The sequence below is a fragment of the Felis catus genome, chromosome B1 (assembly GCF_018350175.1).
Source record: "Felis catus isolate Fca126 chromosome B1, F.catus_Fca126_mat1.0, whole genome shotgun sequence".
NCBI classification, from domain to species: Eukaryota; Metazoa; Chordata; class Mammalia; order Carnivora; family Felidae; genus Felis; species Felis catus.
In genome coordinates this window covers 134,114,647-134,128,175 of record NC_058371.1, presented here as the reverse complement: position 1 = coordinate 134,128,175, position 13,529 = coordinate 134,114,647, and the positions used below count along the sequence as shown (strand labels likewise).

The following is a 13,529-nucleotide window of genomic DNA, read 5'->3' as shown; positions in this document are numbered from 1 at the left end:
AAGGTGCAATATGCCAGGAATGGGAAAGTAACAGGAACAAGTTCCAGCTGCATAAAGGTTGCATTACAACTGCAGAAACAAATAGGTATTTAAGCAGAGAAGTTCATGTATTCAAGGGAGAAAGAATGGCAAATGCAAGAACCCTAAGACAGGACAGAGCTTGGTGTACTCAAAAAACAGCAAGGAGGTCACGGAGAAATAAGGGAACAGTAGGAAATGAGCCCAGAGGGGTAACCAGGAGGTGTGGTAGGGACTTCAAATTATATTCTGTATAATGGTAAAGCATGGAATGTTGAAAGCCAAAGGGATGGTCTGACTCACACCAAAAACCCACTCTGGGAGCAGGAGATCGAGTCTAGATGGAAAAAGTAGAGGCAAGGAAACAAATTAGGCAAGAGATGATAGTGAGTTGAAAGAGGATAGTAGGAGTAGATAAGAAGAGAGGTGACTGGACTCAGAAGTATTTTGAATGCAGAGAAGACAGATTTGCTGGTTATAGGACTGAATATACAGGATGTCAGTAAGTGCTTGTTTTTACTTATGAATATTTCATACAAATTATGACAACTCATATTACAAAGTTTTAGTAGAGTAACAAATTGTCATGCGCACCTGTACTAAAAGAAAACAACTAAAGTTTTAACAAATTCCAACTAAGCCAAAGAGAAGGAAAAAAAAACAGATTTCTAAATAATTACATATAAATTGCTTTCTTACACATGCAATACTCTTGGGCATATCGTTGGCATGGTAGGATTTATTTGGAATTTCAAAAGTACATAAAAATTTTTTCATACTTCGATATTCATTCACTTTTCCTTTACTGCTTATCTTTCTCAGTTTTAGAGAAAAAAATAAGTTTTAATGTAACATAAAATAAGTATTTCTATAATTAATAAGTAGAAATATTGCCAAGCTGTTGATTAGCTAGTGTGGAAACATTTGGCAAATTTCTTGTTATGCAACCATTTTAATCTACCAATCCCTGTTGATCATGGTTACCAATCTAACAATAATTGCTAATCTACCATTTTAAAATGCAATGAAGCAAAACTCAGCATCTGAAGTGGCACAAGCTTTCCAAAGGATTCCCTCACAGTTAACAAAATTTCAGAAACAGAAATAAAAGCAAAACAAAGCAAACAAAAATAACTCAATGTTTGACCTCAACAGTGTTATTTCTCTTATCTCACTGCTTTGCTAACATTTCCTATATGCCTTTCTTTTTCTTTACAATAGGAACTATTTAATCATTGGTCTTTTACAAATCAGTCATATATCTTTAATATGAACTGATAATGGGGCGCCTGGGTGGCTCAGTCAGTTAAGCATCGGACTTGGGCTCAGGTCATGGTCTCGTGGTGTGGTTCGTTAGTTCGAGCACCACATCCTGGAGAGTACAGAGCCTGCTTGGGATTCTCTCTCTCTCCCTCTCTCTGCTCCTTCCCCACTTGTACTTTCTCTCAAAAAAAAAAAAAAACCTTAAAAAATTAATATGACTGTTAAGGATATTTCTGAAAATCTATTTGGTTTCCATGAATTACTGCTCAAGAATTTTGAAATAAGGAAAATAAACTTAAGATTTAAAATTGTAAAAATCCACACACAATGCATATGATTATCTCCTAGAAGGGGTAAATCAAGAGATTGCCGATAAATTAAACTGAAGAGTTTGGAACACCCAACACTCCATGAATATTACCTAGGTATAATCTCCATGATTTCAGACTGGAAAGTGGTTATAACTTAGTAAAGTGAAACAATCAGTTGTGTTGTGTCTCATGTAAAGAAAGACCATGAATAGCAAGGGGGTATTTAGCCTAAAGCACACAGAAAAGAAATCGTAGGATTCTGTAGTATTTATCCAGACTTAACCAGGTAAAGAGAAACAAAAGGACCAGTAAAGGAAAAAATATGTTTAAAATATGCAATTCATCACTCAAAATCTGCCCCCTGAAAGTACAATACAAAAGAATTGTATCCCACTTCATCATTTGTAATTATATGTTTAATATAGGCCTTTCCTTACAGGATTATAAATTCTATGAGGAGAGGGATTATGTCTGTGCACCACTGTAGCCCTAGTGCATTCTGTCAGAGTGGAACCCCATTGCCCCACTCCTGGATGACATGGAGATAACTTTCCTTAACTATCCTGGTATCTCTCCATCTCTTTATGCACTCTTCTTATAAGAAAAATGAAAAACTGGGAAGAATAATTGGGCATGTTTGGTTGCACCATTCTCTCTCTTGGGAGCTGCCTGTCTGTAAGAAGATGTTTTTCACCTCACCTCTAGGATCTAAGGCATCCTTATGCAGGAGAGGTCTATCCTGCTCTAGAACTGCAGCGACTTATGGGTAAGTATATCTAATTCTGAGATTCAGTTCATTAGTCTATGTGGTTCTCTCATGAATCTTTGCTCTCAATCTTGCTCTATGAGTGAGAGAGATGATATTTTGCTTCCCTCTGACTGGTTATTTTTTTTCTCTTAGACTTTTCAGAAACTAGGCAGGAAGGAAAAAGGTCCTGTTTACGGACCCCCTTGAAATCCTACATGTAATACAATATCTGACTTTTTTGCAGTTGCTTAGCAAATATTTGTTGATTGACTGTAGAGATTATCACAAAAGGCTAATTGTGTAATTTCTCTGCCAACAGAAAAGATTTATATACTATAGGTTGAAATTTGAAGGCTTAAATCTTGACTGTTGAGTGCCCACTTTTCAGGTAAGATAACAGAATGATCTAGGGCTCTGACATCTAGGTTGGGCTAGAATATCCCTGGAGACTGGTTTGGATGTGGAACATCATTTGCCTCAAGGCTTCAGTAGAGGAGTGGGATGGGCTGTCTAAAAAGACTATTCAGTTAAAAAGATACACAGAAAGAGAAAATCTAGGCATGAAGACAATAGGATAAAAACCAGAGATATGGAAAAGAATAGATTAGAACAAAGGTCTGTGGAGAGGACATATTCTGGAGAAATACCCTGATCTGACTTGCATATAGCTGCAGTGTATTTTATTATGAATTCCATTACTGGAGGTGGGGTAGGGGAGGGATTTGGTCAAATTGTGCTTGTTTGGCTGGTTCTGAGGAGGGCAGCAGTAATGGTCTCAGACAGACAGGATGTTCCTCAAGCTTAAGGATAGAACTAAACTGCATTTTACTTGAAAAAGAAAAGATAATTTCCTGCTTGATTCAATTTAATTTTGCTAATGATTTTCGGCTCTTGGGTATTATTACCAAAATATGCCCATTATTAAAACAGCCACATATTAAATTAGAAACAATAAATTAGAGTTTTCTTTCATAATAAACAACTATTTAGATACAAGATTTACCAAATCACACAATATTTAATCTTCTCAGCTCACCCAAAATCTTGACTTACAAAAAGTATTTCCTGATATTTGTCCTCAAAGTTCAGGTTTGGACTGGAGCAAGTCCCTGAGCACTTATCTCTGAACAGCTGGCACTGCATCTGCCACGGTGTTTTATTCAATCTCTGCACATTATTCAACACAAGTAAAGGGAGAGCCTTACTCCCCTTGTTTGGAGGCTATTATTTTCACTCTCATCATAGGGTAGAAGAAAAGGAAAAGAAAAAAAAACAGCAGGGACATAGTTCATGTTGACATGAAATGAGTAAACTGAAATGATTTTGTTCTTCAATTAGCAAGTGTTTTTCTATGTTTTAGATCCCTTCCAATATCAGGTGTCTGTGTTTCTTATTGGATCTAGCCAACTCTTATTTATATGTTACTATGTACTACTTGAGTGTAGGGTTTATGATGGTTACTTAGCATGGTGAGAAAGTTGTCTGTTTAAAAATTATTTGGGGGCACCTGAGTGACTTAGTCGGTTAAGCATCTGACTTCAGGTCATGATCTCGCAGTTTGTGGGTTCGGCCCCACATTGGGCTCTGTGCGGACAGCTCAGAGTCTGGAGCCTGCTTCAGATTCTGTGTCTCCCTCTCTCTCTGCCCTCCTCTTGCTCTCTCTCTCTCTCTCAAAACAAACATTAAAAAATAATTTAAAAAATGAATAAATAAAAATTATTTTAAATACAGAGAACAAACTGAGGGTTGATGTAGGGAGGTGAGGGGGGATGGGCTAAATGGGTAATGGGCATTAAGGAGGGCATTTGTTGTGATGAGCCCTGGATGTTATATGTAAGTGATGAATTACTAAATTCTACTCCTGAAACCATTACTATACTATATGTTAACTAACTTGGATTTAAATTTTTAAAAATACAACAATGAAAAGAATATTTTAAATATGCAAACAAAAATATGCAAAAAAGTTAAAAATTTTAAAAATGGTAAAAGTACTAAGCAAATGGTAAATTATCAATGTAAATTTATGAAGTTATAACTATACCATAATCATGTTAAAAATTCACATCCTAAAGAGTCATAATGTATAATTTAACTTGTGATTTATCTCAAATAGTTCATAAATAAAGTGTGTGTGTGTGTGTGTGTGTGTGTGTGTGTGTGTATAATACACACACGGCTTACATAAAACATGCTACAGTTACTATGGTGTTTACGCTATTTTTGTCAGTTAATGTGTATATATATTACAGCTACGTCTAAAGATATAAAAAATGTATGAGTATTAACTTTTCTATATAACTCTAAAATTAATAACTGACAAATGTTAATTAACACCCAAATACAGCAAATATAAAAGTGAATACAAGAAGAACCAAGCAGATTAGTATAGAGCCAATTCAGTTATTTGCCAAAAGATATCTTAGATGAATTTTACTTATTGGTCCTTATGGGTATTTGAACTAAAACAGCAAAGTGCATAGTGTCTGTGACTTACTGCCTCTGGAAATCCTGACCACTGGCCTGATGTCCAAAAACTTGCCTACCTCTGTTTGTATTTCCAATGTTATCATAACAAGTCAATTCAAGGAAAACAATTGAATCTAGGTAACAAAGGCAATATCTAAATCATTTTTCATCATGTAACCTTAATATAATATAAACATAAATATAAACACACATAAAGATAAATAATAAATAATACAAATTATATCATGACATTTCTGTTTTCAAAAAGAACACAGATTTAACACAACAGCTCATCATTTTGTTTCTAGCCCTAGAACACTGCCTGGCATAAAGTAGGCACATATTAAATTTTTGTTAAATGTTAAATGACCAAATAAATGAGTTAATGAATAAAATGCATGTAATATTCTTAGTAAAAAAATTGAAATATAGAACTCAGTATACTAGCTCTTAGCAATAGACACCCAACTAGTTATTAATACTACTACATTGTTGTTAGTATGTACTGTATTAAATAGATCTTTGCTCTCCTATGAATGTAGTCAAGCTATTCCTCAATGTAAATGGTGTCAAAATTGTCAGACATACCAGTATGTATGTATGTATATATATACATGCATACACATACACAAGCACAATCCTCCAAGTTTTAAAAGAATTAAGGCTATACTTTAAAAATATTATTGTTAACAAATGTAAGCCAAGCCTTGAATTATAAAAGAATGGTGAAGCTCTTCTACCTCCTTGTAACTTTGAACTTATGCTAGGTATTTATAAAAGCAAGAAATAGTAATATTACCTAATACTTGTAAGGCATTTATTAAATACTTACCTTATAGCTTTTTATAAGTTCTACATGATTTTTAAGTGATTCATATATTTAATTTAACCCTGTGAGAAAGAGGCTATTCATTCTCCCGATTACACAAATGAAAAAATCAGGGCATAGCCAAATCAGCCTGGAGTCCAGGTTCATTATTGCTGTACTATTCTGCATTTCAGTGGCAAATGAGAATCAGGTGATAAGATAACAAAAGACAAAGGATGATACCACTATTCATAGCCTGAAACAAAACCACAAAGCTAAATTTGTTGCTTGGAGAGAGTTATGCCACCTATGCACAAACTCCCCAAGCAGAATAGACTACTGCTGTTGCATAGAACTTTCAAGAAGCATGGAGTTCATGAACTGGCAGATTTACAGAAGCAAAAGCAGGTTGATATTAGCTGTGGAAGCATGGCTATATGGGTCAGACTGTTGATAATAGTTTGGTCTGCAAAACATGTTCACTGAAATGAGTTGGGCTGACTTTCAGAAATAAGGGGCTGTCACTAGTTGGCTGGCCTCAAGAATTACATTCATTGAAGTGAGTTGTCATTGACAGGTTTAAAACCCGTTCTGGTAGTTATTTGTTACCATGGCTAAAAAACAATTAGTCTTTTACTAGGAGCATGGGGACTATTATTCTTAAACCATCCTCTCAGTCCTTTCTCTTGGCCACAGTTGCCAAAGAAACCATCAAGAATTGTCCAGATTTTCATCACTGTTATTGATGCACCTTAAAAATAACGTTTTGTTTGTAGAGATGTGGTTTTCCCTTTGAAGGTGAATCAATTCGATTTCTCTTTGTTTTATCTTTGAATCATCCATTAAAACAGTAGCTGCATCAAAACATTTAAGGTTTTGGCTAACAGACATGGATGACAGTGAAACAAACAAGAAAAACTAAAAGTATTATAAAAGCGACTAGAAGGCACTCTGGGAACATAACCCTAGATTTCTCAGCTTTACCCAAGTAAACAAGTTCCAACAATTCCCTAAGTCTACTTTAGTGAGTTGTATTTTCTTTTAGTTTAAATATTATCAGGGGCTGAATTGTGTCCCCTCGAAATTCGTATGTTGAAGTCCTAAGCCTCACTACCTCAGAAACATAGAGGCACTTGGGATATGGTCTTCAAAGAGGTTAAAATGAAGTCATTAAGGTCAGCCCAATCCAAATCCAATATGACTTCTAAGAAGTCCTTATAAGAAGAGGTCCTTATAAGAAGGGGAGATTAAGACACAGACAAAGTAGACCCTGTGAAGACACAGGGAGGAGAAAATGGACATCTACAAGCCAAAGAGAGGCTTCAGAAGAAACCAACCCTGTGAAAACCTTGATCTCAGACTTCTACCCTCCAGAATTGTAAGCCAATAGACTTCTGTTGTTTAAGACATCCAGTCTGTGATACTTTGTTATGGTAGCCCTGGCAAACTAACCCAGATATAGATTGTTTCAAGTCACCTATGGCATTAATCCATTATTACATGAAGTTAAAACAACAGTGTAAATTCCTCTCTGCTTGTCCAAAGGAAAACCAAGTCTCTTCAATTTTCAATGAATACTTATGCTAAAGAATTTAAATATTTCTGTGCCCCCAAGGTACAGACACTATTGTTTGCTATATCTGTCAAAGTAAATAGAAAACTTTAATGACCACCCGAAGTTATCTCACACCTAGTGATGGTATTATTATCTTTAGGAGTTTCTTTCACCAATTATTGTTTATTTTACCAGGAAGAGTTTATTCCTGTCTTACCAGTTTCAACCTTTGGGTCCTTTCTGAGTCCGAGTCTGCTGTCTCTTGGATATGAGTTGTGATTTCTTGGCTTTTGTGTGCCCCAACTTTTTTACGGCACACCAGACACCACACATGGAAGAGTAGAAACTTAATAGTATTTATGCCTGGATATGGACACACTTCTTCAGCTAGCTGTTTCCAACTGTGAGACCATGTTCTGTAAGACAAAACTTTAATCAGTTCCTTAAAATCTAACACAGCATGGAGATTAATTTAACCATGTTATATTGGAGCATTACTTTTAATTCTGGAAGCAATATTTTAAGAAAAGTGTACTTCGGGGGTCGTTCAGTTGGTTAAGTGTCTGACTTCAGCTCAGGTCATGATCTTACAGTTTGTGGGTTCGAGCCCCGCATCAGTCTCTGTGCTGACAGCTCAGAGCCTGGAGCCTGCTTCAGATTTTGTGTCTCCCTCTCTCTGTGCCCTCCCCCACTTACACTCTGTCTCTCTCTCAAAAATAAATAAACCATTTAAAAAAAAAAGTTTACTTCATCTTTATGAAGATTTGGCCATATGGACAATCTTATATATGTGTACATTGCTATTAAATTTAGGGGAGTCAGTTAATGTTTTCATTACTTGTTATTATTTACTCCTATATTATTATCAATCAGCTTTCATTCAATCTTTCTACACTAATAAACACTCTATAACAAGAACTCTTTCAACAACTCTTTCATTTTATGCTCATGTTAAAGGCCCTTTGCAGGTGCAACAGCTGTATGCTCCCTGTTGTCTTCATTCTGGGACTCAAGCTAAAGGAGTACCCCTTGTTCAGGACATGCTAGTCTAGTAGTGGAGGGAAAGAGCAATAGACAAGCCACCTGAAGACTTTCAAAACTGCAGATCAGACATGCCATAAGTCACAGTTTGGGATCTTCAAAAGCAGATGCGAAAATGGAATCTGGGGGCATGATGTGATCTGAAGTCAACACCTATGAAGAAAGTGGGAGAAGCAGATTGGTCAGAACTAGAAGCAAACTGTGAAGCAGGGTTAAAGCTTTTGCCGACCCTGAGAGGAGCTCTGGAGCAAACACTGCCCATCAGAGTATCTCAAATGAGGCAAATATTGTTTGGTCTTTATACTCCCCACTCACTCAGTTACCAGATGCAGGCTGTCCTGGGAAGGTCATGATCCCAGGAGAGGTAGCTGTCTGCAGCTAAGGTGGATCTTAAAGAACCTAACAGCTAGAGGCTATCTGCCAAGTGCACTTCCCACCTGGACAGTAAGTCCTTCCTTTTGAAGGAGGATCTGAGTGAAGCATCTCTAAAATGCTGCTGCATACATTCTGCTCACATTTCCAGAGAAATTCATATGGCCAAGTCTGTCATCAGAGTCTGAAATAGTATTCCTCTCAATAGGAAGTAGGTCAGAGGAAGGTTAAGAGAAGATTCCAAAGTAGGAGCCCTGAAAGGATGGATGGACCAGTACAAAAGAGCAGCAAATAAGTAAGAACAGTAATAAAATGTATCACAATGTCCAAAGACCAAAATTGTCCAATCTTACCTCTTCATTTTATAGTTTAGAACGCAGAGACCCAGAGATATTAAGTGACTTGCCCATATGATATATGTAATTCCTCACAGTATACCTGGGCACATAGTAAGCACTCAAATTCTCTAGACAACAAAAATCCAAACATAACTAATTAACCAATTTGCTGACATTATTTATATATTATTCAAAGAGGTCATGAATTAGATAACTGGTGTCTTTCATGTTGGCTTGTCCCTCTGTGGATACTTAGGTTTCAGTTTTGCCTGCTCTGTAAAGGAGCTACTACTTACCCTCCAACTTTCCATCTTATGAAAGCTTGCTGCAAACATTTATCTGCTGATGTCCTTGTAGGTTGTTATTCCTTCTTGGTCAGTGTAGTGGGTTGTTACATGGTGTTGAATATTCCATGTTTAACCTAAAGTCCATAATTTAATTTAAACTACTGATACGACTGTCTATATGGTAACTAGTATGGAAGGAATATATTTGCATTCAGTAATCCAGCTTAAACTCTCAAAGCTTAAACTTTTTCATACAGATAACATGTATTTATCATATATATATATATATATATATATGTGTGTGTGTGTGTGTGTGTGTGTGTGTATGTAGATGTATATGTATATGTATATAAATATAATATGTTTACATTTAAAAAATCATCCTTTCTGGGGTGCCTGGGTGGCTCAGTCAGTTAAGCGTCTGACTTCAGCTCAGGTCTTGATCTCACAGGTTCATGAGTTCGAGCCCCACATCAGGCTCTGTGCTGACAGCTCAGAGCCTGGAGCCTGCTTCGGATTCTGTGTGTGTGTCTCTCTGTCTGCCCCTTCCCCACTGTGCTCTGTCTCTCTCTGTCTTAAAAATAAACACTAAAAAAATTTTTTTAATAAAAAAATAAATAAAAATAATATCATCCTTTCTTTTTTTAATGGACTTAGTTGCCATGTACAGGATGCTTAATTTTTAATACTACATGTTTCTAGGGTGATTCTTCATTACTGAGACTTGCAGGTTTTTAAAGACTGAATATTTCATTGTGAAAGGATGTCAACCTAAAATAAAACTAGAGGATATGAAATGGAGAATCTATCTAATGCATGCACCTCAAAAGAATAGAACTTTAGATATGAAAGACTGATTTCCATTGAATGCCTGATTTACAGAAGACTAAGACCTACCTCCTGACCAATGAACATCCACCAAGAATCTCTCTCCACCCTTAAGCCAATGAACTTACTGCATGGACTCTGGCTGCACTTCCCCTTCTGTTGCACTCCTTACCTATAAATACAGCCCACCCCAAATGCTCAATAGACTCACCTGTAGCCTACTCCAGCATGTTTCCTGAATTGCAATTCCTCTGCCATTCTCAAATAAACTTACTTTCTGATAATTTAATTTTGCCTCAGTTTACCATTTCATTTGGATTGACATCATGCTTTCTTAAGTTAATGGGTGGTCATAATTTAAATTATAAACAAATTCTTTTAACTATTTTAAATGGCAAGCATATTAATACTAGACCATGATGTACTTGCATGCTCTCTTCAACAGATAAAGGAGTTCAATCCATTGCATGGCTAGATCTCTTCTTTATTGCCTCAGACATATTATTAACACATTATGAATAATTCCTTAAAGGTATTCCCTTCCAGGGACACCTCAGTGGCTCAGTTGGTTGAGCAACCAACTTTTGATTTTGGCTCAGGTCATGATCCCACGGTCGTGGGATCAAGCCCCACTTCAGACTTCACACTGAGTGAGAAGCCTACTGGGATTCTCTCTCTCTCTCCTCTGTCCCTCTCTCCTGCTTGCACTCTCTCTCTCTTTCTAAAAATAAAATAAAATAAATTTTAGGTTTATTAAATATTTATATTAGATTTTAATAAAATAAAATAAATTTTAGATTTATTAAATATTTATATTAGATTTTATTAAAATAAAATTTAAGTTTTATTTGGAAAAATAAATTTCTAATACTTTGAAATATCCAAAACATACATTAATAGTCAAGGATAGATGTGATATTGTGGTTTATAATAAGAAATATATATATGGTCTTCCTCCCACTCCTGTCACAAAGCTCCTAAAACCCTTGGGATTTCCTAAGTGACTAGAGGGATACAGGTGTCTTTTCTTACCCATAAGCCCCTTTCAACCCACACATGAGTTTATGTTAATGAGGTGACTTCTGGAAAGTCCCTAAGTAACCCAAGAATGGTGGTTTGGTTGCAAGGGGAACCAGCCTTGGTTAGAAGATTGGAACTTGAAGCAACCCTTCCAACATCCCCCACCTCTGGGAAGGGGAGAGGAGCTGGAGAGGGAGTTAAGATCACCAATGGCTGATGATTTAATCAATCATACCTAGGTAATAAAGCCTACATAAAACCCCAAAAGGACAGAACTTGGAGAGATTCCAGGTTGGTGAACACAGACATGCAGGGAGAGCGGCACATGTCCCTTTCCTTGTACCTTGCCCTAAGTATCACTTCCATTTGGCTATTCCTTGATTATACCCTTTTATAATAAACAGTAATCTAGTTAAGTGAACTGTTTCCCCAAGTTCTGTGAGTCACTCTACCAAATTAATTGAACCCCAAAAAGGGGTTGTGGGAACCTCCAATTTGTAGCCAATGGATCAGAAGCATGGGTAAAAATCTGTACTTGGAACCAATGTCTTAAGTATGTGGGTGGGGGGTGGGAGGTGGTCTTGTGGGACTGAGGCCTTCACCTGTAGGATCTGATGTTATCTCCAGGTAGGTAGTGTCAGAATTGAGTTAAATCGTAGGACTCACAGCTTGTATCACAGAATGGCTTGATGTGTGGAAAACCCACACATCTGGTGTCAGAGGGGAAGCAGGATTATAGCAGAGCACCAAGAGTAAAGGGGTGCTGTTGTTCCTTTACAACATAATATAAATTTTTATCGTTAAGGCAACATCCGCATGTTGCTAGAATAAATCAACTTTCAAACAGCTCTTCTACTTCCTGAAAAGGAGACTAAAAATTCTTCAACAGAAGGCAGGCTTTTTCTTTTACAGTTAGATAGCACAGGCATGTTAATGGAATCTCACCAAGGTGTAGTGTAAATGACAGATACAAGGACATCTTCTGAGAGGAGATACAGATAGCATGTGAATATGAGCCCTTTCAGAAGAATAAGGGTAAGGAGCAGTGGGCAGGGGGCAGACTATACCTGGAGAATGATTTTGCCTAATTTATTATATGACCTGTGAGAAGTTACCAGACATTTTTGCCCCACGAGTCCCCTTAAAATTTGTTCAGTGGGGAAATTTTTCCTTTGCCTCTAGGTGAAATCTATGTCTCATTGCTTATTGAATCTCTTTCCCTTACATAATAGATGATCCATATAGTCACTTTTAGTTGAAAAAACAAGTCTCAATTCAGAATTAGAAGGTCCAATCCAATGTATTCAACACTTCAGTCTTCACTCTAAGGTGAGAGTATTCATCAACACTTCAGTCTTCACTCCAAGGTGAGAATCTTCTTCCTCCTCCCCCAGCAGAGACCTGTGGTTGACTCCCATTGGTCTTATGGAAGGAGTATAGGTTTGCTCTGTTCTCCGTCCCCACTTACTTCCTCTCTCACTCTCAAGCCCCAGATTAGAGTAAAAGAGGAACATGAAATCAAGGGGTTAGGATGTTACCTGCCTGAGTGGACAGTTCACATTCTGAGGCTGCCAGTTCTTTAAGGCTCACTGTCTCTCTCTTAGATATAGTTGTGTGTTCTGTAGAGGAGCTTCTTTGACAGGCACAAATCCATTGCTTTTGGCTTACAACTCCCCACCGCTCCCCTAGCCCTTAGACACCATACCATACATGGCCCACTCTACAGAGACCTCACCTACTGGAATCTTGTTGTCCTCCTCAGTGATATTACAGGCTAAGCTAGAACAAGATATGGTTCCATGTTAGGTCTCTCTCCCTTGTGTCTATACCTGGGAAGGCATCCATTAACTTCATAAACACTCGAGTACAAATCAAGCAAAATGCAGGCACCTCTGTCCTGCTGATGGTTTCCTCTGACTCCTCTAGTTTTCTCAGCTGTGAGGAAAGCCTATATGTCTCCAAGTTCAGGGAACACATTTCAAATTTTCTAAGGACTCTCATAGTAGCTTCCTACACTGGGCTAAGAGTGGAAGCAACATCCTGCTCTAGTAACCCAGGGGAAGGGGGGTGGAGGCCTCAACGCTGTTTTCCAAGACATCTCTTTTTTTTTTTTTTACAAATTCCCCCCACTTGCCACATTCTGATTACTTTTGAATTCTTTCAATGACTGAGGTGTCAAAAAGTATTGCAAAGGATTGTTTTCTTTAAAAATTCTACATTTTGTTTTGCCATCTCACTTTGGTAGGCAGATCTGTTGAGTGGTTCTCAATCCTACTCAACCCAATATATACAAACTTTAATAACAAATCTTTTTATCACTCTACTACCATGGAGTAAAATTTACAGATAATACAACCTACCTACATATATAATTCTAGAGAATCAATACAATGCCTCAACTGTGAAATAAAGGAGAGATAAAATTTTATGTACATAGTAAAATAATATGCATTTCCTTATTTAAGTTTCAG

At 37.0% G+C, this 13,529-nt stretch overlaps 1 protein-coding gene across 5 annotated transcripts in view; it reads right to left on the bottom strand.

The window, feature by feature from the left end:
* MAPK10 (mitogen-activated protein kinase 10) overlaps positions 1-13,529 on the bottom strand; it is a 556,698-nt gene that overhangs the window by 336,203 nt on the left and 206,966 nt on the right. For all 5 annotated transcript variants that reach the window (XM_045056136.1, XM_045056131.1, XM_045056133.1 and 2 more), the window contains exons 4-5: positions 8,256-8,366; positions 7,390-7,588 (exon numbers count right to left, since the gene is read on the bottom strand). The gene's annotated coding sequence lies outside the window, so the exon portion shown is untranslated. The remainder of the gene's footprint in view (positions 1-7,389; positions 7,589-8,255; positions 8,367-13,529) is intronic.